This window comes from Ascaphus truei, chromosome 1, assembly GCF_040206685.1.
Source record: "Ascaphus truei isolate aAscTru1 chromosome 1, aAscTru1.hap1, whole genome shotgun sequence".
Taxonomy (NCBI): Eukaryota; Metazoa; Chordata; class Amphibia; order Anura; family Ascaphidae; genus Ascaphus; species Ascaphus truei.
The window spans coordinates 50743185-50769135 of NC_134483.1; the positions used below are offsets into that span (position 1 = coordinate 50743185).

Here is a 25951-nt window from a genome sequence, read left to right on the forward strand (position 1 = left end):
GGTAGGTTGGCGGTACGGCCCGGGGCAGGGGTGGGACGTCATTGTGCTGTGGGGGGTTGAGGGGGTGGCGGGGCCCTGCGCTGCGGCGGAGTGGCAGGATGACCCTGTGCTACGGCGGGGCCGGGGGCCCTGTACTGCGGCGCGAGGGCCCTGTGCTGCGGCGGGGGGGTGGTCGGTCTTCCAGAGAGATCCTTTGCTGTGTGGAGGCCTGGTCCTGCTAGGGGGGGTGATCGGTCTTCCGGAGAGATCCTTTGCTGTGTGGGGGCCTGGTCCTGCTAGGGGGGGTGATGGTGCTGGGGGAGGGGAGGTGACGGTGCTGGGGATGGGGGGGTTGGTGCTGCGGGGGTCCAGGCGGCTGATCACAGGCACCTGTTCCACAATTCTGCTCCCGCGCGCGCCGGGCCTCCCTCTCGCGCCGGAGCTTAAGCCACTTGACTTCTGGCACTGTCGATAGGGAGACCAGTGCCGGTGCAGTTTTTTTTTTTTTTACATTATATTAAATTAACGGGCACGGCCCTTTTTTCCTGGGAGGGAGAGGGAGGGGGCTGGGAAGGAGAGGGAGAGGGAGGAGGCATTTGGCCCGCATGTTGTGCAGGCCTGGTGTAGGGCTTCCGGACACCTCTTCCTTCCTTCCCTCCTCACTCCCTCCCGAACAGGCGCGCGGCGGCCATTTTTAAAAAAAATTAGCGCGACCCCGTTATTAACGCGGTGGTATTGTATATATATCTTTAAGGGGGTCACCCCCGGTTCCCCTGATTTTCCTTTGCACCCTGCCTTACCCCTGTGGCAGTGGGGGAAGGGGACGGCGACTTCTCCCGGAGGGCACCGCCCTCTTGGTTTTGCCCGAGCTTCGCCCATGTGCAGTAAAGATCGCGCACGCGGTCCCCATAGAAAAGAGCTTTGTCAAGGACTACAATTCCCAGCAGCCTCAGGGGACTGCACTTTCACCCTTGTCACAGGCAGCATTGAAGCCAATAGAGCTGGCAGATTCTCATGCTGCAGAGTTGCAACAATGTTGTGTGCAGACAGGGTTTTTGTCAGTTGGAGCACGCTAGCAGTCAGAGTCAGGAGCCCAAGGAAAGAGGTAGGGTGCAGGAGTCAGGGACTCCCTGCACTAGGCCAGCGGCCCTAAGGCCCAAGTTAGTCCTGATTCCCCACCAGGTTAGTGAGTGTTGCCAGGGATAGCCTCAGGTTAGGGACCCTGTCACTCATTGTAGTTAGAGCTGGGGAATAGAAAGGGATTAGGGGGGGCTGAGTGTTAGTCTGCAGAGCGTTGCGGCAGGCATTAGTTGAAGTAAGTGGCGTGAGGCAGCTGGGGGGGTTCATAGCGGTACCCAATCCGGGGAGCCATAGCCCAGGTCAACGTTGCGCGTAGTACGAGGCAACTGGGGGGGTTCATAGCGGTAACCAATCCGGGGAGCCATAGCCCAGGGCCCGTATTATGAGTAGGGTGGGTACAAGACCTACCTGCATAGGATAGGCAGCCCTGTATGCCCTAGGAGTTTACCTTAAGCCACTTAAGGATGCTGTGCTATAGGGACGGCCTATAGTGCAGTGTGTGTCACGTTGCTATACTGTCAGATAGGGACTCAGCGGACGCTGCGGTTCCAGTGACGGAGTTCGGACCCACGTTGGGGTCCACAGAGAATATCTCCAGGTTGGGATCAGACGGAATCATCACGCGTCTGACCCTTTGTGAAGCGTTGCTGACCCGAGCACCGGAGTGCTCGGCAGGTATCTACAGTTCTAAGTGCACCAACGGGCCCTTAGTGTAACTGTGTAACTGTAACTGTGACTGCGCAGTCACCCACGTTCTCTCTGCAAGAGTGCGGGACATTGGGTGGGGTTCTTTGGACACTGGGTGGGTTCACCTGGTGTTGGGGAAGCATCCTGCGGGACGTCGCAGTAAGTGTCTCCTTGAGAGAGGGACACCTGTTCTGATATGTTTGTATGGTGTTGTGTTATATGCTGTTCCCAGTAAATGCTATTAGATATATATATCACTGTGTGTGAGTATTTATTGTCCTGCGAGGAACCACTCCCCCTCAGGTGGGAGCCATCGCAGGCGGAGGCGCTGCACCGATGTAAGTGATCACCCCTAGTATTGTGTTGTGCCCCAGGTTCCCCGTGGCGGAAGCTCAGCCCTCCTGTGAGCCAACAGGTAATGCACCACACCTATGGTAACCTTGTATGTTTCTTCGCTCCCACAGTATAATCTGCGATTGGGGGGGGGGGGGGAAACCCGTTACATATCTATATGACTTGGGCTGATGAATAGCCTGGGTAGCCACCCAGTTAAAAGGGGCTGGAATAGAAGGATACATATATGCCAAAGTGGAGCAAGTTTTATTGGGCTCACTATTTCTCTGATGTTGATTTTTGCTGTGTTTAAAGCGACAGGCACAATAAAGCCTTGTTTTAATTTCACCTTAAAACAGTCTCCATTATGTACCTCTACACATGTCCTCCTACACAGACCATACAGCAAACAAGTTGAAGGTTTGCTAAATTTGGGGGACAAGCTTTGTTTTGCTTAATGGGTCATTCTCTTAAGACTTTTTTTCCCCATAGGATTGCTCTTAGTGACAACATGGAGGAGGATACTGGAATGCTCGTGAGCATAAACTTTTATTCCTTAACATTTTTGGTGGGGTGTAAACTCCACACACGTATTTTTTACATATCTTGTATTTTATGTACAGTATCTGTGTGTGCGCTCAGAATAGTGTATGTCTGTTTCTGTTTCGCACACGCAGAGCAGAATATAGAAGTGTGTGCGTGTGTGTATGCATAAGTGCAGTGTACACGGATGTGTTTGCAAAGCAGTGTTTATCTCTATCTGTATGTCTATGTTGAAATAATATTACACACATTTTAAACTGTAATTTTCTCTTCCACATGGGCTGTGTGAGGTGAAATATACAGAAATATTATTATTTTTAATATATTAAAAAGAATACCTACCCTATAAATCCTAGAAATGGATTAAGCCACAACCTAAATATTAATCCGAACACTGGTCTTTATATTCTAAGTAATATATGTATCCTAATTAGGAAATCATTTTAAAATCCAGTTGATATTTACATATAATTATTTAATAATTGATTCTTATCAGAGTGTTGTTACAGGAGGAATTTGCAAAGCACGAAAACAAATTATAAACCACGATAAAGTTTAAACTGCCCTATAAAAGATATTCCAGATGATGCAAAAACTGTAAAAACATAATGTAAATACGTTGCATAGCTAAGTGCTCCCACTATATTACAGCTCCTGAATACATACTCTGCTAAAACAAGGGCTAAGGCTAAGGCCCCGCTCCCTCCGTAAGCGCTCCCGCGCTGCAGACAGGCGGGGCGCTGACATACACAGACCGCGATATGCGGTCTGTAGGGAGCGGGAGCGGGAGGTGGGCGGGAGTGGGAGGTGGGCGGGAGTGGGAGGCATGAAAGGGAGGGGGGGCGTGGCTTGACCGGAGGGACTCGCTACTCTTCCCCCCCCTCCTCCTCCACGGGCTCGTGCTGGAGCTGACAAGCAACACACACACACTCATACACACATGCAGGCACTCATACACACACACGCAGGCACTCTCACACACACACGCAGGCACTCTCACACACACACACAGACAGAGGCAGGCACTCACGCACTCAGGCACACACATACACAAACACAGACAGGCACGCACGAACTCAGACACACACATACACACACATACACAAACACAGATAGGCACTCAGACACACACATACACAAACACAGATAGGCACTCAGGCACACACAAAACACAGACAGGCACTCAAACACACATAGACAAACACAGACTGCTTTCCCTCCCCGCTCCCCAAAAGCCTCTCCTCCTTCCGAAGCCTCCCCTCCTCATTGGCTCACAGCCACACCACGTGACGCGTCGACGCTAGGGATTACAATTCTCTTGTATCCCCTAGCGGCTGACGTGTCACAGCCTGTAGCGAGCTGTGCAGCCAGGGAGGACCGGGACCGGCTCGGTGGGGATTCCCCTGCTGGTGGGGAACTCCCGACCCGCCGCCCGTGCCGCCGAGCGCAGCGGGTCCCAGCCCTAACTGTTCCTTTCTCTTTATAGTCACAACTGGAGGAGATTGTGTCTAGTAAGTAATTCACATACTTTGTTGAATGGCCATGGAAATTAATCCTCACGAAACGGTAGGGAAATTACATCTCTCTCACCCGGAGCCGGAAGTCCTGAATATTCCTGGAACCTTTGAGATTATGAGACGTTAAATGAATAAATAGTAAAACACATGATAGAATGTCCCCCCACCAGGTAAAAGTGTGTGTGTTGTGATTAATGGTGTGTATGTTGTGATTGTGTGTGCGAGTGCATGTGCACAATTGTATCAAATTATCAGTGCAATTCAGGCTCAAGAAATGTCATCAAAAGCAAAAAAGTAAGTACAAACTGCCCACATCCCACACAGTCCGACAACTCAAATGACTGCGGTCTGACTGTACTGTCTGACTGTTCTTACAATGGGGGATTTTTCTTTTAGTAAACCAGGTGCTACTTTTGTGCAAGGCATCCATCTTTATAACATCCGCTCCCATGCATGTCTCTGTGTACCAGGTGCAATACATCATACTGTGACATCATACACTGTCTTTCAAGAGCCTTTTTTATTTTATTTTTCACTGCGGGGAAAACATGGATCTTCAAGAAAGGTGTTTTTCTTTAAACTACAATAGCTCACGCTCTCCAATATTAATGTATGCGTATTGTTCTACTTAAACTAATGTAAAACATTTTTCTTCTTTCCTTTCCCTAATGTGTTTCACTATTTATTCCCCACCCCTCCCCCTTATCTATCCCTTTCCTGCAATGTTTTTCTCTGTTCCTTCCCCCCTCATATGGCTTCCCCCCCCCCCCCTTCATGTCTCTCTTTTCATCCCAACACGTCTTTCTCCTCCCCCTAACATCTTTCTCTTTCCTCCGTCAGTATCTCTTTCTGTGGACGCAGTGGCTAAGTGCAGAGGTAAGGAGTAATACACCGACCTTGGCCTGGGATGCAGAGGTAGTCAGGCCCACAGCCTGCTATTTGAAGAGCAGAAGCAGCTGCTGGCGATAGAGGACCAGAGAGAGGCTGACTTCCTGTCAGCAGCCCTCTTAGGTGTGGCAATATGACCTGGTCCATCGGCTTCTCTCCCCTAGCACATCTTTCTCTCTCCTCTCCGCCCAGGATGTCTTTCTCTCTAATCTCCCACACCAGCATGTTTTTCTCCTCTCCCTCAGCACATCTTTCTCCTCTCCTCCCCACCATGTCTTTCTCCCTCCTCTCTCCCACGCATGTCTTTATTTTATGTAGCCCCCTGTAAACAGCATGGGCTATATATCTTTCTCCTACTGTGGTAAGTCCTGTTAAGGGCAGGCGCCATTAGTAATCATGGGTTATTCCCCCTTCAAACCCTGCCTTGATTGATAGATGCAAGCCCCTGACTCTGCTGCAGGCCTGAGACAGAGGGGAGGTTCTGCTGACATCATGAGGGGTGAGCCTGACTAATTAGTAGCCAGTTCCTGTAAGTGACAGTTAGTCTAGTCTAGTCTGAGTCTGGAGTCGGGGGTGGTTCTGTCGTGGGAGTTAGAGGAGGGCAGGCTAGTCAGAGAGAGAGAACTCTGGCCTATGAGTTTGGAGCGTGAGCAGAGGCTCCAGTGGACCCAATGCCCCTCACCCTGATGAGGGGGTGATAGGGAGATTCTACCCCCACCCAGAGAATACCCTCTGAGGTGGGCATTGGGGTATTGAGGCCCCCCACAGACCATCCTGCCGGAGTACACATTTGGAGGGAAGGAGAGGAGGAGAAAGGCCTGTGCATACATTTGTAGTGCTGTGTGTACTGAACTGCTGTGTGCAGCCTTGCTGCTGTGGCGAGAGAATAAAGAGACATTGCTGCTTTTACCAAAGACTTTGTGTGATTCGGGAGCACCCACCCTGGGACCAGGGTTATTTCTTCAATAAGGGTCCTATCCCATATCCCTGGAAGTTATAGAGGATGGAGGCGCTGCACCACCACTACAGACAATGAGGCAACTACCCCAGAAACCTGGTCCTGTGTCCCCAACAACATCGCGGGAAGCTCAGGCCCTCCTGTTCCTCACAGGTACGCACCACTCACACATGTGTAGCCAAACCTCACGCACCTTTCAGCGCCTCCACCTATGTAGGATTCTATGGAAATGTAGAATGACCCTAACATAGGAACCCACCCAGAAACCACATACACCAGTATTATGGATAACAGATTTACTGAATGAATAAAAGATAACAATACATCACAATTGTACTCATAACATCACCACCATATAACATCCCCACAGTGCCCACAGCCCAACCCCCTTTGTCCCATGGTCAGCGCTGCCACAATGTGTTAACAGAATGTTATGATCTTTGTTGGTGCACTTATAGAGTACCTGCCGAGTGCTCCTGCACTCGGACCTGCAAGGACTTCACAAAGGATCAGTCGTTCTGGATCCCGTCTGATCCGGTCCGATGAATCCTTGCTTGGGGTCCGCATGGGGTGATCCCACCCTGGAGATAGTCTTTGTCTTTGAGCACCGACTTGGGCCCAAATCTCTTTTACTGGAACTGCAGCATCCGCTGATCCCTATCTAACACTGGCACTACATGACACGGTCCCTAACCTAGGGCCTGTCCCTGTAGCACCACAAACTGGGGAGTGAGGACCTACCTGGGACCTAAGGAGTTAACTGGCCTATCTCGCCCCCCTAGCTCTTCCCGGTCCTGACTCTAACCAACTAGTACCTGCAGTAACGCACGGCCACTTACTTGGTCCGTGCAGCAACCGTGCTGCACAAACACTGTGCCTGCCTGTCAGACCTCACAGCACTGATAGCTGTGACTCTGACAAGACAGCACTCACACTAAGGGCAGAGTCCCTAACTGGGGCCGTCCCTTATCAATTACCCACTAACCTTGTGGGGAGTTGGGGCCTACCTGGGAGAGGGGGACCTTACGCGATGCAGGAGCTTCACTCGCTCCCTGCACCCTTCCTTCCCCTTCTGCTCCGCTGCTCCAACTGACTGCGTAGCTGCAAGCCCAAACAATGTATCTCTTTTCCTTCTGAGACTTCCAAAGCCCTATTGGCTCCCTGGTGTCACGTGGGGCATACAGAGGCTCATGGGACTCGTAGTCCCTGCTCAGAGCCTTCCCTGGTAGGCTAGGGCTTCGCGGGCTTTCTCTCTCCTGACCTGCGCCTGCGCAAGCTATCTGGGGCTGCCTCACTGTTCTCTGGCCTTTCCCTACACTCGCGCGACTTCTCCCTACCTCTGAAGTACCTTCCGCGCATACGCGACTCTGTCGGGCCGCCGGGGGCTTACTGCGCATGCGCGAACTGATGCGCAATGGCGGCACCCTCCTCACCCGGCTTTGGGAGCGCCGGGAGCCCTGTGACGTGCGTGCGGCTTTGGCAACCGGCCGCACGCGTCCCCGGCAACCCCCGAGCCGGGGCCTGACCGCCCTCACCCCTGCGACCGCCGGCCAGTGCCGCCATTTGACTCGGCTGCACCCGCGATCGTCAGCAAGGTGACGGGGGTGCTAACAGGCTGGGGAGACCTGACTACACATACATACATACATACATACACACACAAACATAGTCTTTAACGATCCCGAGAGATTCAATATACTGAGACAAGAAATAATCACAAAAAGAGGTTTATTGGGTCCAAAATGCACACATATGCCCGACGTTTCGGTCCCCAGGGCATATGTGTGCATTTTGGACCCAATAAACCACTGTATGTGATTATCTTTTGTGCTGTGCCGGTATATTGGATCTCTGGGGATCCTTACAGACTGTAAGTATTTACCGTGCATCACACCTGCCTCTTCTGAGGCCTTTTTTTCAGTGTGTGCTGCCATTCTCTCTCTCTCTCACTCTCTCACTCTGAGACATACATAGGACACGTGCAATATATTTTATACTCTCACTGCCTTTCATTTGTCTAACAGAAACATTTCTACATAAACTTGTTGAACCAGGGACCTAACAATCTACTGTGATTCAGAGAGCCAAACACAGCGAGATACAATGAATGTATGCCAATGGCAGCATCCATTCACATATTCTGTATTGTGCAGCGACTTCAAAAGCAGTCAGTGTGATTATGGTGACTCACGGGAGTCACTCTTTCCTTGAAGTCAAATTTATGAGCCAATACAATGGCACCCAACGCTATCAACTATTTCAAGTTGGGGGTGAGTACATAACCCAACAGGATTGTAAATCTGAGGTGTTGGGAGAGGGTTGTACCTCTTCTGTTAATTCTCTCATAATTCACGTGGGATGTGTGGAAGACAGCAATCCCAATATTTAAGAGGGTGGCCCCTAGCTCTGACAGAAGGCTTGGGGGGAAGTACTGTAGGACTGACATCTGGCAAGAGGTATGTTACTGGCAAGTGGTAAAGGGGAGATGTAACTCGTGAGGCATTAGAGAGATGGCACTAATAGATATAAGTAGAGGTAGTAAAGAAGGAGTAGTTGCTGGGATAGCTAACATGGGCACTGGAAGACTAAAAGTATTTATAATACTCACTGTCATTGGTCTTGGGCTTCTTTTGTAGTTCAGCGGAGGTAGATTCTTCCTGCCTGTCGTCAGAAATAGAATTTAAGAATATTTATAGCATCGTGTCGATGGAGGAGATCTATTATGATTTGGAGGAGGTCTATACTGAGCTGGAGGAGGAGATCTGTTTTGATCCAGAGAAGGAGGCGGCGGCAGAGGAGGAGGTGGCAGAGGAGGCAGTGGAGTAGGCGGCGGAGGAGGCAGCGGCGGAGGAGGTGGCAAAGGAGGAGGAGGCGGTGGAGGAGGAGACGGTGGAGAAGGAGACGGCAGAGGAGGACAAGGAGGCAGGAGAGGAGGAGGCTGAGGAGGAGGCGGAGGAAAAGGCAGAGGCGGCGGGGGAGGAAGAGGCGGCAGGGGAGGAGGAGGCGAAGGTGGAGGAGGAGGCGGCGAAGGTGGAGGAGGAGGCGGCGAAGTGGAGGAGGCTGGAAGGGTCTCTCCCTTAAGACGGGCTGTGCATCAACTGAGAGCCGTTTTTCGGTGGGCAGCTCCGGAGGCTGCATTAGAACAGTGAGTTCTAAAGAGTGAAGCTGCCACTGCCAATGAACGCAGAGAGGGTCACAGGCACACTGTAATAGCACAGTCACACTAATATAGTGTATAATATATATATAATATAATATCAATTGCCGGTGCTCTTGGAGATGGGGAAGACCCTGTACTACACCAGGGAGATCACGAAGTAGAAGGAAAGTAGTAGTGCAGCTAGGCATACAGTGTTGCCAAAAACGTAATTTAATGGCAATACCAACGTTTCGATCACATAAGCAGTCTTTTATTCTACTTCGCTGCCACTGCCAATGCCGTGCATGGAGGACTGGGTAGGAAAGTGAATGTGTCGCGGGCCATGAACTTTCAGACCAACGTACAATTCTATAACGCTATAAAGATGGCGGCGACACTGGTACCCGATGCCCCATTCCGGGGCCTGTAACTCAGGAAGCAGGGGGTCTCTGAGGCAGAAATCAATGCGGTTCAGCTCAGGGGACCCCCTGCTCCTGCACACTATTATTAAAAATACATTAAAGCAGCTTCATTACCATAGCGGATAGCCGCTACGGTAATTAATTATTGTTTATTGTTATGTGTGTTTTAATACTAGTGTAGATGTGCAGGGGGTCTCATGAGCTGAACCGAATTGGTTTCAGCCTCGGGGACCCCTACTTCAGGAGATATAGGCCCTTTTATGGGGTGCCTGAGTTCTATAGTGTGAAGCTGACACTGTCAATGAACGCAGAGAGGGTCACAGGCACACTGTAATAGCACAGGCACACTAATATAGATCAATTGCCGGTGCTCTTGGAGATGGGGAAGATCCTGTACTACCCCAGGGAGATCACAAAGTAGAAGGAAAGCATCTAGGCAAAAAATTGCCAAAAATTTAACCAAAGATTCCACCACATAAGCAGTCTTTCCTTCTACTTCGCTGCCAATGCCAATGCCGTGCATTGGCTCTTTTACTGGAACTGCAGCATCCGCTGATCCCTATCTAACACTGGCACTACATGACACGGTCCCTAACCTAGGGCCTGTCCCTGTAGCACCACAAACTGGGGAGTGAGGACCTACCTGGGACCTAAGGGGTTAACTGGCCTATCTCGCCCCCCTAGCTCTTCCCGGTCCTGACTCTAACCAACTAGTACCTGCAGTAACGCACGGCCACTTACTTGGTCCGTGCAGCAACCGTGCTGCACAAACACTGTGCCTGCCTGTCAGACCTCACAGCACTGATAGCTGTGACTCTGACAAGACAGCACTCACACTAAGGGCAGAGTCCCTAACTGGGGCCGTCCCTTATCAATTACCCACTAACCTGGTGGGGAGTTGGGGCCTACCTGGGAGAGGGGGACCTTACGCGATGCAGGAGCTTCACTCGCTCCCTGCACCCTTCCTTTCCCTTCTTCTCCGCTGCTCCAACTGACTACGTAGCTGCAAGCCCAAACAATGTATCTCTTTTCCTTCTGAGACTTCCTAAGCCCTATTGGCTCCCTGGTGTCACGTGGGGCATAGAGAGGCTCATGGGACTCGTAGTCCCTGCTCAGAGCCTTCCCTGGTAGGCTAGGGCTTTGCGGGCTTTCTCTCTCCTGACCTGCGCCTGCGCAAGCTATCTGGGGCTGCCTCACTGTTCTCTGGCCTTTCCCTACACTCGCGCGACTTCTCCCTACCTCTGAAGTACCTTCCGCGCATGCGCGACTCTGTCGGGCCGCCGGGGTCTTACTGCGCATGCGCGAACTGATGCGCAATGGCGGCGCCCTACTCACCCGGCTCCGGGAGCACCGGGAGCCCTGTGACGTGCGTGCGGCCTTGGCAACCGGCCGCACACGTCCCCGGCAACCCCCGAGCCGGGGCCTGACCGCCCTCACCCCTGCGACCGCCGGCCGGTGCCGCCATTTGACTCGGCTGCACCCGCGATCGTCAGCAAGGTGAGGGGGGTGCTGACAGGCTGGGGAGACCTGGCTACACTCTCCCCCTGGTGGAAAATCCAACGTTCCCGCTTGGGGAACGACATCAATCGACATGATAGTTATATAATCAAAATGCAGAGCATAGAAAATACAACTCATCACATGGCAATTATATGACTGGGTACAATGAAATTCACACATAATACCCGAGGCCAGCTGAACATCAGCTGCTTGCTGAGACCATTTGTGGGGTGCCCCTAACTGATCAGGTGGGGGTACCTCACTTTTGCGTCCGTGAGCCTCCCCCAGAAAAATCTCCTGTTGAGCACACTCTGGGGTTACAGTCACCGTTTCTGTACTACTTCCTCCCCCTGGTGGAAGGAATAGTACAACATCTCTTAACCAGGCCTTTACCCGGCCATCCGCGGCATGGATGCGGTAGGCCAGGAGGCCAGGACCTTTCCCGCGGTCCACTACGTGGTGAATGGAGCGCTCCTTTTTAGGCTTAACGGAGGCAGCTTTCCCTGAATCCCTCTTTCCACAGTCTCTGGGGATCCTTACAGACTGTAAGTATTTACCGTGCATCACACCTGCCTCTTCTGAGGCCTTTTTTTCAGTGTGTGCTGCCATTCTCTCTCTCTCTCACTCTCTCACTCTGAGACATACATAGGACACGTGCAATATATTTTATACTCTCACTGCCTTTCATTTGTCTAACAGAAACATTTCTACATAAACTTGTTGAACCAGGGACCTAACAATCTACTGTGATTCAGAGAGCCAAACACAGCGAGATACAATGAATGTATGCCAATGGCAGCATCCATTCACATATTCTGTATTGTGCAGCGACTTCAAAAGCAGTCAGTGTGATTATGGTGACTCACGGGAGTCACTCTTTCCTTGAAGTCAAATTTATGAGCCAATACAATGGCACCCAACGCTATCAACTATTTCAAGTTGGGGGTGAGTACATAACCCAACAGGATTGTAAATCTGAGGTGTTGGGAGAGGGTTGTACCTCTTCTGTTAATTCTCTCATAATTCACGGGGGATGTGTGGAAGACAGCAATCCCAATATTTAAGAGGGTGGCCCCTAGCTCTGACAGAAGGCTTGGGGGGAAGTACTGTAGGACTGACATCTGGCAAGAGGTATGTTACTGGCAAGTGGTAAAGGGGAGATGTAACTCGTGAGGCATTAGAGAGATGGCACTAATAGATATAAGTAGAGGTAGTAAAGAAGGAGTAGTTGCTGGGATAGCTAACATGGGCACTGGAAGACTAAAAGTATTTATAATACTCACTGTCATTGGTCTTGGGCTTCTTTTGTAGTTCAGCGGAGGTAGATTCTTCCTGCCTGTCGTCAGAAATAGAATTTAAGAATATTTATAGCATCGTGTCGATGGAGGAGATCTATTATGATTTGGAGGAGGTCTATACTGAGCTGGAGGAGGAGATCTGTTTTGATCCAGAGAAGGAGGCGGCGGCAGAGGAGGAGGTGGCAGAGGAGGCAGTGGAGTAGGCGGCGGAGGAGGCAGCGGCGGAGGAGGTGGCAAAGGAGGAGGCGGTGGAGGAGGACAAGGAGGCAGGAGAGGAGGAGGCTGAGGAGGAGGCGGAGGAAAAGGCAGAGGCGGCGGGGGAGGAAGAGGCGGCAGGGGAGGAGGAGGCGAAGGTGGAGGAGGAGGCGGCGAAGGTGGAGGAGGAGGCGGCGAAGTGGAGGAGGCTGGAAGGGTCTCTCCCTTAAGACGGGCTGTGCATCAACTGAGAGCCGTTTTTCGGTGGGCAGCTCCGGAGGCTGCATTAGAACAGTGAGTTCTAAAGAGTGAAGCTGCCACTGCCAATGAACGCAGAGAGGGTCACAGGCACACTGTAATAGCACAGTCACACTAATATAGTGTATAATATATATATAATATAATATCAATTGCCGGTGCTCTTGGAGATGGGGAAGACCCTGTACTACACCAGGGAGATCACGAAGTAGAAGGAAAGTAGTAGTGCAGCTAGGCATACAGTGTTGCCAAAAACGTAATTTAATGGCAATACCAACGTTTCGATCACATAAGCAGTCTTTTATTCTACTTCGCTGCCACTGCCAATGCCGTGCATGGAGGACTGGGTAGGAAAGTGAATGTGTCGCGGGCCATGAACTTTCAGACCAACGTACAATTCTATAACGCTATAAAGATGGCGGCGACACTGGTACCCGATGCCCCATTCCGGGGCCTGTAACTCAGGAAGCAGGGGGTCTCTGAGGCAGAAATCAATGCGGTTCAGCTCAGGGGACCCCCTGCTCCTGCACACTATTATTAAAAATACATTAAAGCAGCTTCATTACCATAGCGGATAGCCGCTACGGTAATTAATTATTGTTTATTGTTATGTGTGTTTTAATACTAGTGTAGATGTGCAGGGGGTCTCATGAGCTGAACCGAATTGGTTTCAGCCTCGGGGACCCCTACTTCAGGAGATATAGGCCCTTTTATGGGGTGCCTGAGTTCTATAGTGTGAAGCTGACACTGTCAATGAACGCAGAGAGGGTCACAGGCACACTGTAATAGCACAGGCACACTAATATAGATCAATTGCCGGTGCTCTTGGAGATGGGGAAGATCCTGTACTACCCCAGGGAGATCACAAAGTAGAAGGAAAGCATCTAGGCAAAAAATTGCCAAAAATTTAACCAAAGATTCCACCACATAAGCAGTCTTTCCTTCTACTTCGCTGCCAATGCCAATGCCGTGCATTGGCTCTTTTACTGGAACTGCAGCATCCGCTGATCCCTATCTAACACTGGCACTACATGACACGGTCCCTAACCTAGGGCCTGTCCCTGTAGCACCACAAACTGGGGAGTGAGGACCTACCTGGGACCTAAGGGGTTAACTGGCCTATCTCGCCCCCCTAGCTCTTCCCGGTCCTGACTCTAACCAACTAGTACCTGCAGTAACGCACGGCCACTTACTTGGTCCGTGCAGCAACCGTGCTGCACAAACACTGTGCCTGCCTGTCAGACCTCACAGCACTGATAGCTGTGACTCTGACAAGACAGCACTCACACTAAGGGCAGAGTCCCTAACTGGGGCCGTCCCTTATCAATTACCCACTAACCTGGTGGGGAGTTGGGGCCTACCTGGGAGAGGGGGACCTTACGCGATGCAGGAGCTTCACTCGCTCCCTGCACCCTTCCTTTCCCTTCTTCTCCGCTGCTCCAACTGACTGCGTAGCTGCAAGCCCAAACAATGTATCTCTTTTCCTTCTGAGACTTCCTAAGCCCTATTGGCTCCCTGGTGTCACGTGGGGCATAGAGAGGCTCATGGGACTCGTAGTCCCTGCTCAGAGCCTTCCCTGGTAGGCTAGGGCTTTGCGGGCTTTCTCTCTCCTGACCTGCGCCTGCGCAAGCTATCTGGGGCTGCCTCACTGTTCTCTGGCCTTTCCCTACACTCGCGCGACTTCTCCCTACCTCTGAAGTACCTTCCGCGCATGCGCGACTCTGTCGGGCCGCCGGGGTCTTACTGCGCATGCGCGAACTGATGCGCAATGGCGGCGCCCTACTCACCCGGCTCCGGGAGCACCGGGAGCCCTGTGACGTGCGTGCGGCCTTGGCAACCGGCCGCACACGTCCCCGGCAACCCCCGAGCCGGGGCCTGACCGCCCTCACCCCTGCGACCGCCGGCCGGTGCCGCCATTTGACTCGGCTGCACCCGCGATCGTCAGCAAGGTGAGGGGGGTGCTGACAGGCTGGGGAGACCTGGCTACACTCTCCCCCTGGTGGAAAATCCAACGTTCCCGCTTGGGGAACGACATCAATCGACATGATAGTTATATAATCAAAATGCAGAGCATAGAAAATACAACTCATCACATGGCAATTATATGACTGGGTACAATGAAATTCACACATAATACCCGAGGCCAGCTGAACATCAGCTGCTTGCTGAGACCATTTGTGGGGTGCCCCTAACTGATCAGGTGGGGGTACCTCACTTTTGCGTCCGTGAGCCTCCCCCAGAAAAATCTCCTGTTGAGCACACTCTGGGGTTACAGTCACCGTTTCTGTACTACTTCCTCCCCCTGGTGGAAGGAATAGTACAACATCTCTTAACCAGGCCTTTACCCGGCCATCCGCGGCATGGATGCGGTAGGCCAGGAGGCCAGGACCTTTCCCGCGGTCCACTACGTGGTGAATGGAGCGCTCCTTTTTAGGCTTAACGGAGGCAGCTTTCCCTGAATCCCTCTTTCCACAGTCTCTGGGGATCCTTACAGACTGTAAGTATTTACCGTGCATCACACCTGCCTCTTCTGAGGCCTTTTTTTCAGTGTGTGCTGCCATTCTCTCTCTCTCTCACTCTCTCACTCTGAGACATACATAGGACACGTGCAATATATTTTATACTCTCACTGCCTTTCATTTGTCTAACAGAAACATTTCTACATAAACTTGTTGAACCAGGGACCTAACAATCTACTGTGATTCAGAGAGCCAAACACAGCGAGATACAATGAATGTATGCCAATGGCAGCATCCATTCACATATTCTGTATTGTGCAGCGACTTCAAAAGCAGTCAGTGTGATTATGGTGACTCACGGGAGTCACTCTTTCCTTGAAGTCAAATTTATGAGCCAATACAATGGCACCCAACGCTATCAACTATTTCAAGTTGGGGGTGAGTACATAACCCAACAGGATTGTAAATCTGAGGTGTTGGGAGAGGGTTGTACCTCTTCTGTTAATTCTCTCATAATTCACGGGGGATGTGTGGAAGACAGCAATCCCAATATTTAAGAGGGTGGCCCCTAGCTCTGACAGAAGGCTTGGGGGGAAGTACTGTATGACTGACATTCTGGCAAGAGGTATGTTACTGGCAAGTGGTAAATGGGAGATGTAACTCGTGAGGCATTAGAGAGATGGCACTAATAGATATAAGTAGAGGTAGTAAAGAAGGAGTAGTTGCTGGGATAGCTAACATGGGCACTGGAAGACTAAAAGTATTTATAATACTCACTGTCATTGGTCTTGGGCTTCTTTTGTAGTTCAGCGGAGGTAGATTCTTCCTGCCTGTCGTCAGAAATAGAATTTAAGAATATTTATAGCATCGTGTCGATGGAGGAGATCTATTATGATTTGGAGGAGGTCTATACTGAGCTGGAGGAGGAGATCTGTTTTGATCCAGAGAAGGAGGCGGCGGCAGAGGAGGAGGTGGCAGAGGAGGCAGTGGAGTAGGCGGCGGAGGAGGCAGCGGCGGAGGAGGTGGCAAAGGAGGAGGCGGTGGAGGAGGAGACGGTGGAGAAGGAGACGGCAGAGGAGGACAAGGAGGCAGGAGAGGAGGAGGCTGAGGAGGAGGCGGAGGAAAAGGCAGAGGCGGCGGGGGAGGAAGAGGCGGCAGGGGAGGAGGAGGCGAAGGTGGAGGAGGAGGCGGCGAAGGTGGAGGAGGAGGCGGCGAAGTGGAGGAGGCTGGAAGGGTCTCTCCCTTAAGACGGGCTGTGCATCAACTGAGAGCCGTTTTTCGGTGGGCAGCTCCGGAGGCTGCATTAGAACAGTGAGTTCTAAAGAGTGAAGCTGCCACTGCCAATGAACGGAGAGAGGGTCACAGGCACACTGTAATAGCACAGTCACACTAATATAGTGTGTAACGGTGTTTCTGGCCCGGTCTGACCCACCCAATCTCACATTGGCCCCTGTGGTCTAACCGGACCCCATTACAGTGTGGATATGTCATATGGTGCACCTGCTGGCTACAGGACTCCTGAGTCTCCCGCATGATGGTGTGTGGGGAGAACCCGTCAGACAGGCCTGAGGTAGTGTGCTGAGTCTCACCTAGTTACAGTGCAGCGCCTCCACCTCACCAGGGTCCCTGCGTCCGCATGGGGATGGTCCTGGCGAGGAACTCCTCCGTGGTGCTCCTCTCTGTACACTCATCCCAGATAGATACACGAGAGGGTTTCTGGCTGAACTCATCTTTATTGACACGGCAGGGCAACTGCCCCCCCACAAGGAGTATCTTCAGCCGCTCATCTCACCAGTGCTCCCTTTGGTTAGGTTTGTCACCCAGATCAGGGATTCACTATTCCCGCAGGAATCACTGTCCTGTGCCAGGTCCCTGGACACAGCCTCCCATGGAGTTACTATAACATAACTGCCAGAGCTCCTCCTCAGCTCTGACAAGAGCTTTCCAGCAACACTCAGCAACCAACCACTTTGCAACTCCACATCAGAACGAACTTTAGAACACAGTGCTGTGCCTTATGTAAGGTTCTGAGGCTGACACATCTCTGACATCACTAACCATGGAGTCAGAGCATGTGACCAGTCCCAGCCATACACAGAGCACCCCACCAGGGTGTGAGGGAAAACCTCCATGATTACTGCTGGCATGCCCACACTTACCAGGCCTTACTGCCAGCAGGAGAGATGACTGTAGGCATTTTACATGACCGCTACATTCTCCCCCTGGTGAATCCCATCGTCCTCGCTGGGACCTAAATTTGTATACCTCTTTCCAGGAAGCACTGTAACACAAAACATAATTAGGTTAACATCCATACAAATTTTCAGCATATTGTAAACATGACCTCAGTACATATGAATACAGTCATCCGCCAAGCCCGCCCCGACCAGCAGCCACAGACCCGCAGGATGCGTCAGTACCCCCTAAAAATAGTGATCTGGGTCAGGTTTCCTCACTTCCCGGTTACCCATATCCAGGACCGTAACATAGTAATGCCTAGGTGACCCTCTCTCTGGCACATAGGTCACTCTATGTTTGTGAACATTTCTCCCTATGCTCCACACTCGCATCAGGGTGTCTATTCTTTCTTCCGCCTTTTTACCTACTATGTCGCTCCCCCTATTGGTTAAGTACAGCTCTATAGTTTCTTGGAGCCACGATTCCCTATTGTCCTCAATTTCATCCATCAGGGGCTCCGGAACATAGGGATACTCCAACCCATGGGATTTTTTATATTTGACTATTATAGCCCTCTCCGCCCTACTGACCCTGATCAGATCCGCATTACCTGCCCTCCCAGGTAACACCCATGATAGGGGCTCATCAGGATCGACTGGGTCTGACAGTGTGTCTGGACCCATGGGCGCTATGTCTCTACTCTCCAGCTGGAACCACCTCTCCTGTAATTCCCTGTCCCTCTGCTCGGGTGTAAACTCTCCCTCTCTCCACCAGAAATCTACCACGTCCTCCCGCCGGATGAGGAACCGAGTACGGTCCATCCATGCGGAGTACCCCTCAAATAGTGGAGCCCACCACCTGGTCTCCTTAAAGGGATTAGGCCCTGGTTCCCGATCGTCATCAAATGAAAATACCCCTGACGACCTTGTGGATCGCGGTTTGGACCACCTGGAGGACCCCGGAGCCTTTACTGCCGGTTGGGGTGCTGTATCCGCCACCCTCAATTCTCCTCCTCCCCGTGAGCCACCTTCCGTAGCTCCACTGAGCTGCCTCTCCCCAGTCCGTTTTTCCTCCCCCCCCAAAGGTATGTCCACAAGTTCCAAGCTGGGCGGTGAACCCGGTGACCGTGTGATAGGGGTAGGTACATTAGCTAGGGCATGGGGTTGGGTATAGGGGCATGGGGCGGGATCCCACGGGGTTACGACCCGCTCCTGGCTGTCCGTAGACTGGTCCAAGGATGATGTCTCACCCTCCTCAGTCCTGATACCGTCTCTCCATTTTCTGGGCAATACGAGCGGTCGGGGACCTTCCCCCAATCGCCGAAGCGTCGCTGCTTCCCCTTCCTGGGTTCCGCCGTCGCCCCCGGAAGTGACGTCCTCCCCGGAACCGGAAGCGTCGCCATCTCGCGTTGGACCCCCATGCGGGATCTCTTCTTCCACGACGACATCCGGTTGCTCCGCCGTCGCCACCGGAAGTGATGCCGTCCCTCCACGTGCGCGTTGGGCCTGGCGCGGCCCTTCCAGCGCTTCGCCGTCTGTTGTGACCAGGTAAGAGATAGGGCTTTTTGGCTTACCCATCCGCAGGGGTGTAGGCGTCTCTCTCCCATCTCCGCCAGGTCCTGGGATGGCGGGACTCCGTCGGTCGGATCGCCTATCTGCGGGGGACGTCCGGTCACTCACCCCACGGGGCGTCGTTCTTCCCGTCTGTCTTTTCCGCTCCGTTCTTGCTACCGCCAGCTCACGGAGGTCCTCATCAGAGTAGTCCCCTCGCCCCGACCTAGGGGTCGCGGGGCGGGGTGAAAGTCTCTTTGCCCCTGTCTCGGGGTTTAATCCAGCCGCCTCAATGGCCAGTGACCCAGCCGACTTGACCGGCTCCAGTCCCCTATCTCCGGGACTCGCGCGGTTCATCCACAGCGCGCCCGGGGACTCAGCAGAGCGCCGGGTCACATCCACCGGGGGGTCAGCAGGCTGTATTGGGACAAACGTGGGCATAGGCCACAGATACAAAGTCCCGCAATGAGGGCAACGTGCCATCGTATTCACAGTACCTCCGGGCAGCCCGCATTGTAGGCAGAGCCCGACTACCGTCTCTGTATTGGCCACCCTCACCACCAGCACCCCGCCGGGCACTGAGTAGGGCTGGGTGGAGACCATAGTGCCCACAGTAGAGGAGCAGGCCATTCTTTGTACAGGAGTCACTTCCTGTACAGGTCTCTTCTTCTCTGTGGTTCCTCGCAACTGACTGGTGGAAGTTGCTGGATCCGCCACTCCCTGCTTCGGCTCCTCCCTTCTCTGACAGAGTTGGAACCCGCCCCCAGGGGTTGCAATAATGGGCGGGTCCCACAGGGGAATATCATGCCCCTTAATTAAGGCCGCACCTCTCTCAGTCCTGGTGGGCGCGGTTTGCGTTTTCGCGCCAGTCTCCTCTTTAGAGCTGGAGTCTTTTCCCGCGGCTAGTTCCCGCTTTCTCCTTGCAGCAGCTTTTTGCACAAGGTACCTTTGCTTGCAAATCATCTCCACGGCCGGAACTACTTTTTGTAGTGGCGCCGTCTGGATATCAGTCCCTGGGCCCAGTGGGTGCATCCCCACAGGCCATAATTGAAAGTCACTCCCCTTGGTAGAAATCAGGGGAGGGTCCCATAAACTCAACGGTTGACTCAGCACAGGGGCTGAATTAGTCACTGTCCATCCCGGCGCAGCCATAGCTTTCGCGCCATGCCCCCCTTCAGGGCGGGGCTCTGCTGTTCGCGCCATTCCCGGCCAGCTCTGTGCAAGTCCTGCAGCAGCCATTCTTCCGGCGCCTGGCCCATGCGGTTTCCCTAGCAAGCGGGAACCGCCATTTTGGTTGGTTTTGGCGCCCAAAAAGTCCATTCGTTCGCTCTCACGGGGTTCTCCCCCAATTATAACAATTTCTTCACACTCTTCAAGGGTGGCCCCTCGCTGTCCCAGGCAGGATAAAAACGGGGCAGCCACGGCCTTTGCTCCGCTCCAGAGCAAACTCGTTAAGGATAATTCAGCGACAGTCTGCTCTTCAGTGGGTTGCACGCCACGGGTGCCCTCCCCATCAGCCTCTGTCCGCCATTTTACGTTCTCCGCGCCACGCGGATCCTCCACTTTCTCATAACAGTTGTCGTACATGAGGCTCCACTCTGCGGGGCAGCCACCACACCGGTACAATAAAGATTAGTTCAGATGCACCACCACATGTGTACTTTCTCTAGGTGTGACTCAGGGTTGCACTACCTCAGGCTAGGCTCACTCTCTCAGTGTCTGCTGTGACTCCTTCCTCCCAGTCTGTGCTCCCTACGGTGAGTGTCTGGAATGGCTAGGTACTCTGGCTGGCTCTGCCATGCAGTACTTGGGGCGTCTACCTGTCTTGGTCAGCCTAGCGCAGACCCTCTCCAGGACTCCTGACCAAGTTAACAGGCTGTCCCTTCTGGCATCCTACCAACTAGCACTGCCTCAAGGTGACTCGGTCAGCTATAGCCCGCTCCAGACCCCTCACTCCCTTCAGGCCCCTAGGTTGTCCCTGCGAACTGACAATATCCCGTCAGCCCCCTGACCACCCCTAGGTCCGTCCCTACTCAGCACAAAGTGGCAGCAGACACTCTCCCTGTTTCCAAGTGACCTAGCTAAAAGCCTGTCCTGTTGACGGGTCTGATCTCAGCAGCTCGCCTCCAAATGTAACGGTGTTTCTGGCCCGGTCTGACCCACCCAATCTCACATTGGCCCCTGTGGTCTAACCGGACCCCATTACAGTGTGGATATGTCATATGGTGCACCTGCTGGCTACAGGACTCCTGAGTCTCCCGCATGATGGTGTGTGGGGAGAACCCGTCAGACAGGCCTGAGGTAGTGTGCTGAGTCTCACCTAGTTACAGTGCAGCGCCTCCACCTCACCAGGGTCCCTGCGTCCGCATGGGGATGGTCCTGGCGAGGAACTCCTCCGTGGTGCTCCTCTCTGTACACTCATCCCAGATAGATACACGAGAGGGTTTCTGGCTGAACTCATCTTTATTGACACGGCAGGGCAACTGCCCCCCCACAAGGAGTATCTTCAGCCGCTCATCTCACCAGTGCTCCCTTTGGTTAGGTTTGTCACCCAGATCAGGGATTCACTATTCCCGCAGGAATCACTGTCCTGTGCCAGGTCCCTGGACACAGCCTCCCATGGAGTTACTATAACATAACTGCCAGAGCTCCTCCTCAGCTCTGACAAGAGCTTTCCAGCAACACTCAGCAACCAACCACTTTGCAACTCCACATCAGAACGAACTTTAGAACACAGTGCTGTGCCTTATGTAAGGTTCTGAGGCTGACACATCTCTGACATCACTAACCATGGAGTCAGAGCATGTGACCAGTCCCAGCCATACACAGAGCACCCCACCAGGGTGTGAGGGAAAACCTCCATGATTACTGCTGGCATGCCCACACTTACCAGGCCTTACTGCCAGCAGGAGAGATGACTGTAGGCATTTTACATGACCGCTACAAGTGTATAATATATATATAATATAATATCAATTGCCGGTGCTCTTGGAGATGGGGAAGACCCTGTACTACACCAGGGAGATCACGAAGTAGAAGGAAAGTAGTAGTGCAGCTAGGCATACAGTGTTGCCAAAAACGTAATTTAATGGCAATACCAACGTTTCGATCACATAAGCAGTCTTTTATTCTACTTCGCTGCCACTGCCAATGCCGTGCATGGAGGACTGGGTAGGAAAGTGAATGTGTCGCGGGCCATGAACTTTCAGACCAACGTACAATTCTATAACGCTATAAAGATGGCGGCGACACTGGTACCCGATGCCCCATTCCGGGGCCTGTAACTCAGGAAGCAGGGGGTCTCTGAGGCAGAAATCAATGCGGTTCAGCTCAGGGGACCCCCTGCTCCTGCACACTATTATTAAAAATACATTAAAGCAGCTTCATTACCATAGCGGATAGCCGCTACGGTAATTAATTATTGTTTATTGTTATGTGTGTTTTAATACTAGTGTAGATGTGCAGGGGGTCTCATGAGCTGAACCGAATTGGTTTCAGCCTCGGGGACCCCTACTTCAGGAGATATAGGCCCTTTTATGGGGTGCCTGAGTTCTATAGTGTGAAGCTGACACTGTCAATGAACGCAGAGAGGGTCACAGGCACACTGTAATAGCACAGGCACACTAATATAGATCAATTGCCGGTGCTCTTGGAGATGGGGAAGATCCTGTACTACCCCAGGGAGATCACAAAGTAGAAGGAAAGCATCTAGGCAAAAAATTGCCAAAAATTTAACCAAAGATTCCACCACATAAGCAGTCTTTCCTTCTACTTCGCTGCCAATGCCAATGCCGTGCATGGGGGGTTGGGTAGGAAAGTGAATGTGCCGCGGGCCATGAACTTTCAGACCAACGTTTAATTCTTTGCAAACCTACGGTGTTCAAAAACAGCACAAACGTACTAAATTCCACCTACTGTATGTCTGCTCATTTTTTCTCAGGATTTTGTTTATATATATATATATTGTGACAGGGTCATTGACTCTGTATACATTAGTAGGAGATGGCAGTATGCCTGCTTTCCAGTAGATGAGGGGTTAACCCAGTTTATTAAGCAGTCCACAGGTGATTCAAAGTAAGCTAGCTCACCTGCTTTAAAACAGGAAGAGGAAATGCCTCTGTAGCAGCAGTCTCTCGCAGGCAATAAGAGAAGACAGAGGAGTGGTGACAGACAGACACAGGCTGCTCAGATTGATCCTGTCCCAAGGGGCAGAGACTCTGGGTTACAATAATGTATATGTACAGGGCTGCTGCATACACTGTCAGCGCCATGCAAGAAAAAAGTGTATCCTGTAACTCCTCCCAACGTCTTCTTATTGCGTCTACCTACAGTAAGTAACATCCGGTACATTGGGAACAATTGCAGCAAAGATATTAGCTCTAGGAGATGCAGCGGCTGTGTTCCAACATTGTCTGTGTGTGTGTGTGTGTGTATGTATATATATATATGTATACTGTACATACATACATATGTAACGGGTATTCCACCCCACCCAATCGCATATATAGTGTGGGTGCGTAGAACATACGGTGTTACCAGGTGTGGTGCATATACCTGCAGGCCTCACAGGAGGCCTGAGCCTCCGCTAGTGAGAGCCTGGGGTGAATCCTCTGGAACGGTCTCAGTTTCAGCACCTCCACCTATGTAGGATTCTATGGAAATGTAGAATGACCCTAACATAGGAACCCACCCAGAACCACATACACCAGTATTATGGATAACAGATTTACTGAATGAATAAAAGATAACAATACATCACAATTGTACTCATAACATCACCACCATATAATATCCCCACAGTGCCCACAGCCCAATCCCCTTTGTCCCGTGGTCAGCGCTGCCACTATGTGTTAACAGAATGTTATGATCTTTGTTGGTGCACTTATAGAGTACCTGCCGAGTGCTCCTGCACTCGGACCTGCAAGGACTTCACAAAGGATCAGTCGTTCTGGATCCCGTCTGATCCGGTCCGATGAATCCTTGCTTGGGGTCCGCCAGGGGTGATCCCACCCTGGAGATAGTCTTTGTCTTTGAGCACCGACTTGGGCCCAAATCTCTTTTACTGGAACTGCAGCATCCGCTGATCCCTATCTAACACTGGCACTACATGACACGGTCCCTAACCTAGGGCCTGTCCCTGTAGCACCACAAACTGGGGAGTGAGGACCTACCTGGGACCTAAGGGGTTAACTGGCCTATCTCGCCCCCCTAGCTCTTCCCGGTCCTGACTCTAACCAACTAGTACCTGCAGTAACGCACGGCCACTTACTTGGTCCGTGCAGCAACCGTGCTGCACAAACACTGTGCCTGCCTGTCAGACCTCACAGCACTGATAGCTGTGACTCTGACAAGACAGCACTCACACTAAGGGCAGAGTCCCTAACTGGGGCCGTCCCTTATCAATTACCCACTAACCTGGTGGGGAGTTGGGGCCTACCTGGGAGAGGGGGACCTTACGCGATGCAGGAGCTTCACTCGCTCCCTGCACCCTTCCTTTCCCTTCTTCTCCGCTGCTCCAACTGACTGCGTAGCTGCAAGCCCAAACAATGTATCTCTTTTCCTTCTGAGACTTCCTAAGCCCTATTGGCTCCCTGGTGTCACGTGGGGCATAGAGAGGCTCATGGGACTCGTAGTCCCTGCTCAGAGCCTTCCCTGGTAGGCTAGGGCTTTGTGGCTTTCTCTCTCCTGACCTGCGCCTGCGCAAGCTATCTGGGGCTGCCTCACTGTTCTCTGGCCTTTCCCTACACTCGCGCGACTTCTCCCTACCTCTGAAGTACCTTCCGCGCATGCGCGACTCTGTCTGGCCGCCGGGGTCTTACTGCGCATGCGCGAACTGATGCGCAATGGCGGCGCCCTACTCACCCGGCTCCGGGAGCGCCGGGAGCCCTGTGACGTGCGTGCGGCCTTGGCAACCGGCCGCACACGTCCCCGGCAACCCCCGAGCCGGGGCCTGACCGCCCTCACCCCTGCGACCGCCGGCCGGTGCCGCCATTTGACTCGGCTGCACCCGCGATCGTCAGCAAGGTGAGGGGGGTGCTGACAGGCTGGGGAGACCTGGCTACACTCTCCCCCTGGTGGAAAATCCAACGTTCCCGCTTGGGGAACGACATCAATCGACATGATAGTTATATAATCAAAATGCAGAGCATAGAAAATACAACTCATCACATGGCAATTATATGACTGGGTACAATGAAATTCACACATAATACCCGAGGCCAGCTGAACATCAGCTGCTTGCTGAGACCATTTGTGGGGTGCCCCTAACTGATCAGGTGGGGGTACCTCACTTTTGCGTCCGTGAGCCTCCCCCAGAAAAATCTCCTGTTGAGCACACTCTGGGGTTACAGTCACCGTTTCTGTACTACTTCCTCCCCCTGGTGGAAGGAATAGTACAACATCTCTTAACCAGGCCTTTACCCGGCCATCCGCGGCATGGATGCGGTAGGCCAGGAGGCCAGGACCTTTCCCGCGGTCCACTACGTGGTGAATGGAGCGCTCCTTTTTAGGCTTAACGGAGGCAGCTTTCCCTGAATCCCTCTTTCCACAGTCTTTGTCCCTACATACTGGCGAGGCTTCCACTGGGAAGCGAGCAATGGACAATGTCTCTTTCCTCAAAGTCTCTGTTTCACCTGGCAGGGGGTAAAGGGTAGACACCTTACCACTGCGGTGATTCACGGTGGCCAACAGGTCCTCGGGGACGCTGTCAGTTCCCACCTCGGCTGTCTTGGGACCTGCCCCCGGCACTTCCGGGGCAGTCCACTTACGTGCTGGAACCTCGGGAGCGTTGGATCCCAGTCCTGGGACCACTTGTGTCGGAGCACACGGGCTCACACTCAGGTCAGGAGCCGGTGTTAAGTAACGAGGTTCCTCACCACTCCGCTGGCTTGCGATGAGTTCCTCTTCATCTGGAACACGATCAGGTAGGTACGGGTCCACTCGCACCACTGGACAGCTACCTTCTAAG

The 25951-nt window shown here is 52.5% G+C and overlaps 1 long non-coding RNA gene across 3 annotated transcripts in view; it reads right to left on the bottom strand.

Moving 5' to 3' along the window:
• LOC142487850 (uncharacterized) overlaps positions 1-25951 on the bottom strand; it is a 225886-nt gene that overhangs the window by 132533 nt on the left and 67402 nt on the right. The gene's annotated exons all lie outside the window — the stretch shown is intronic.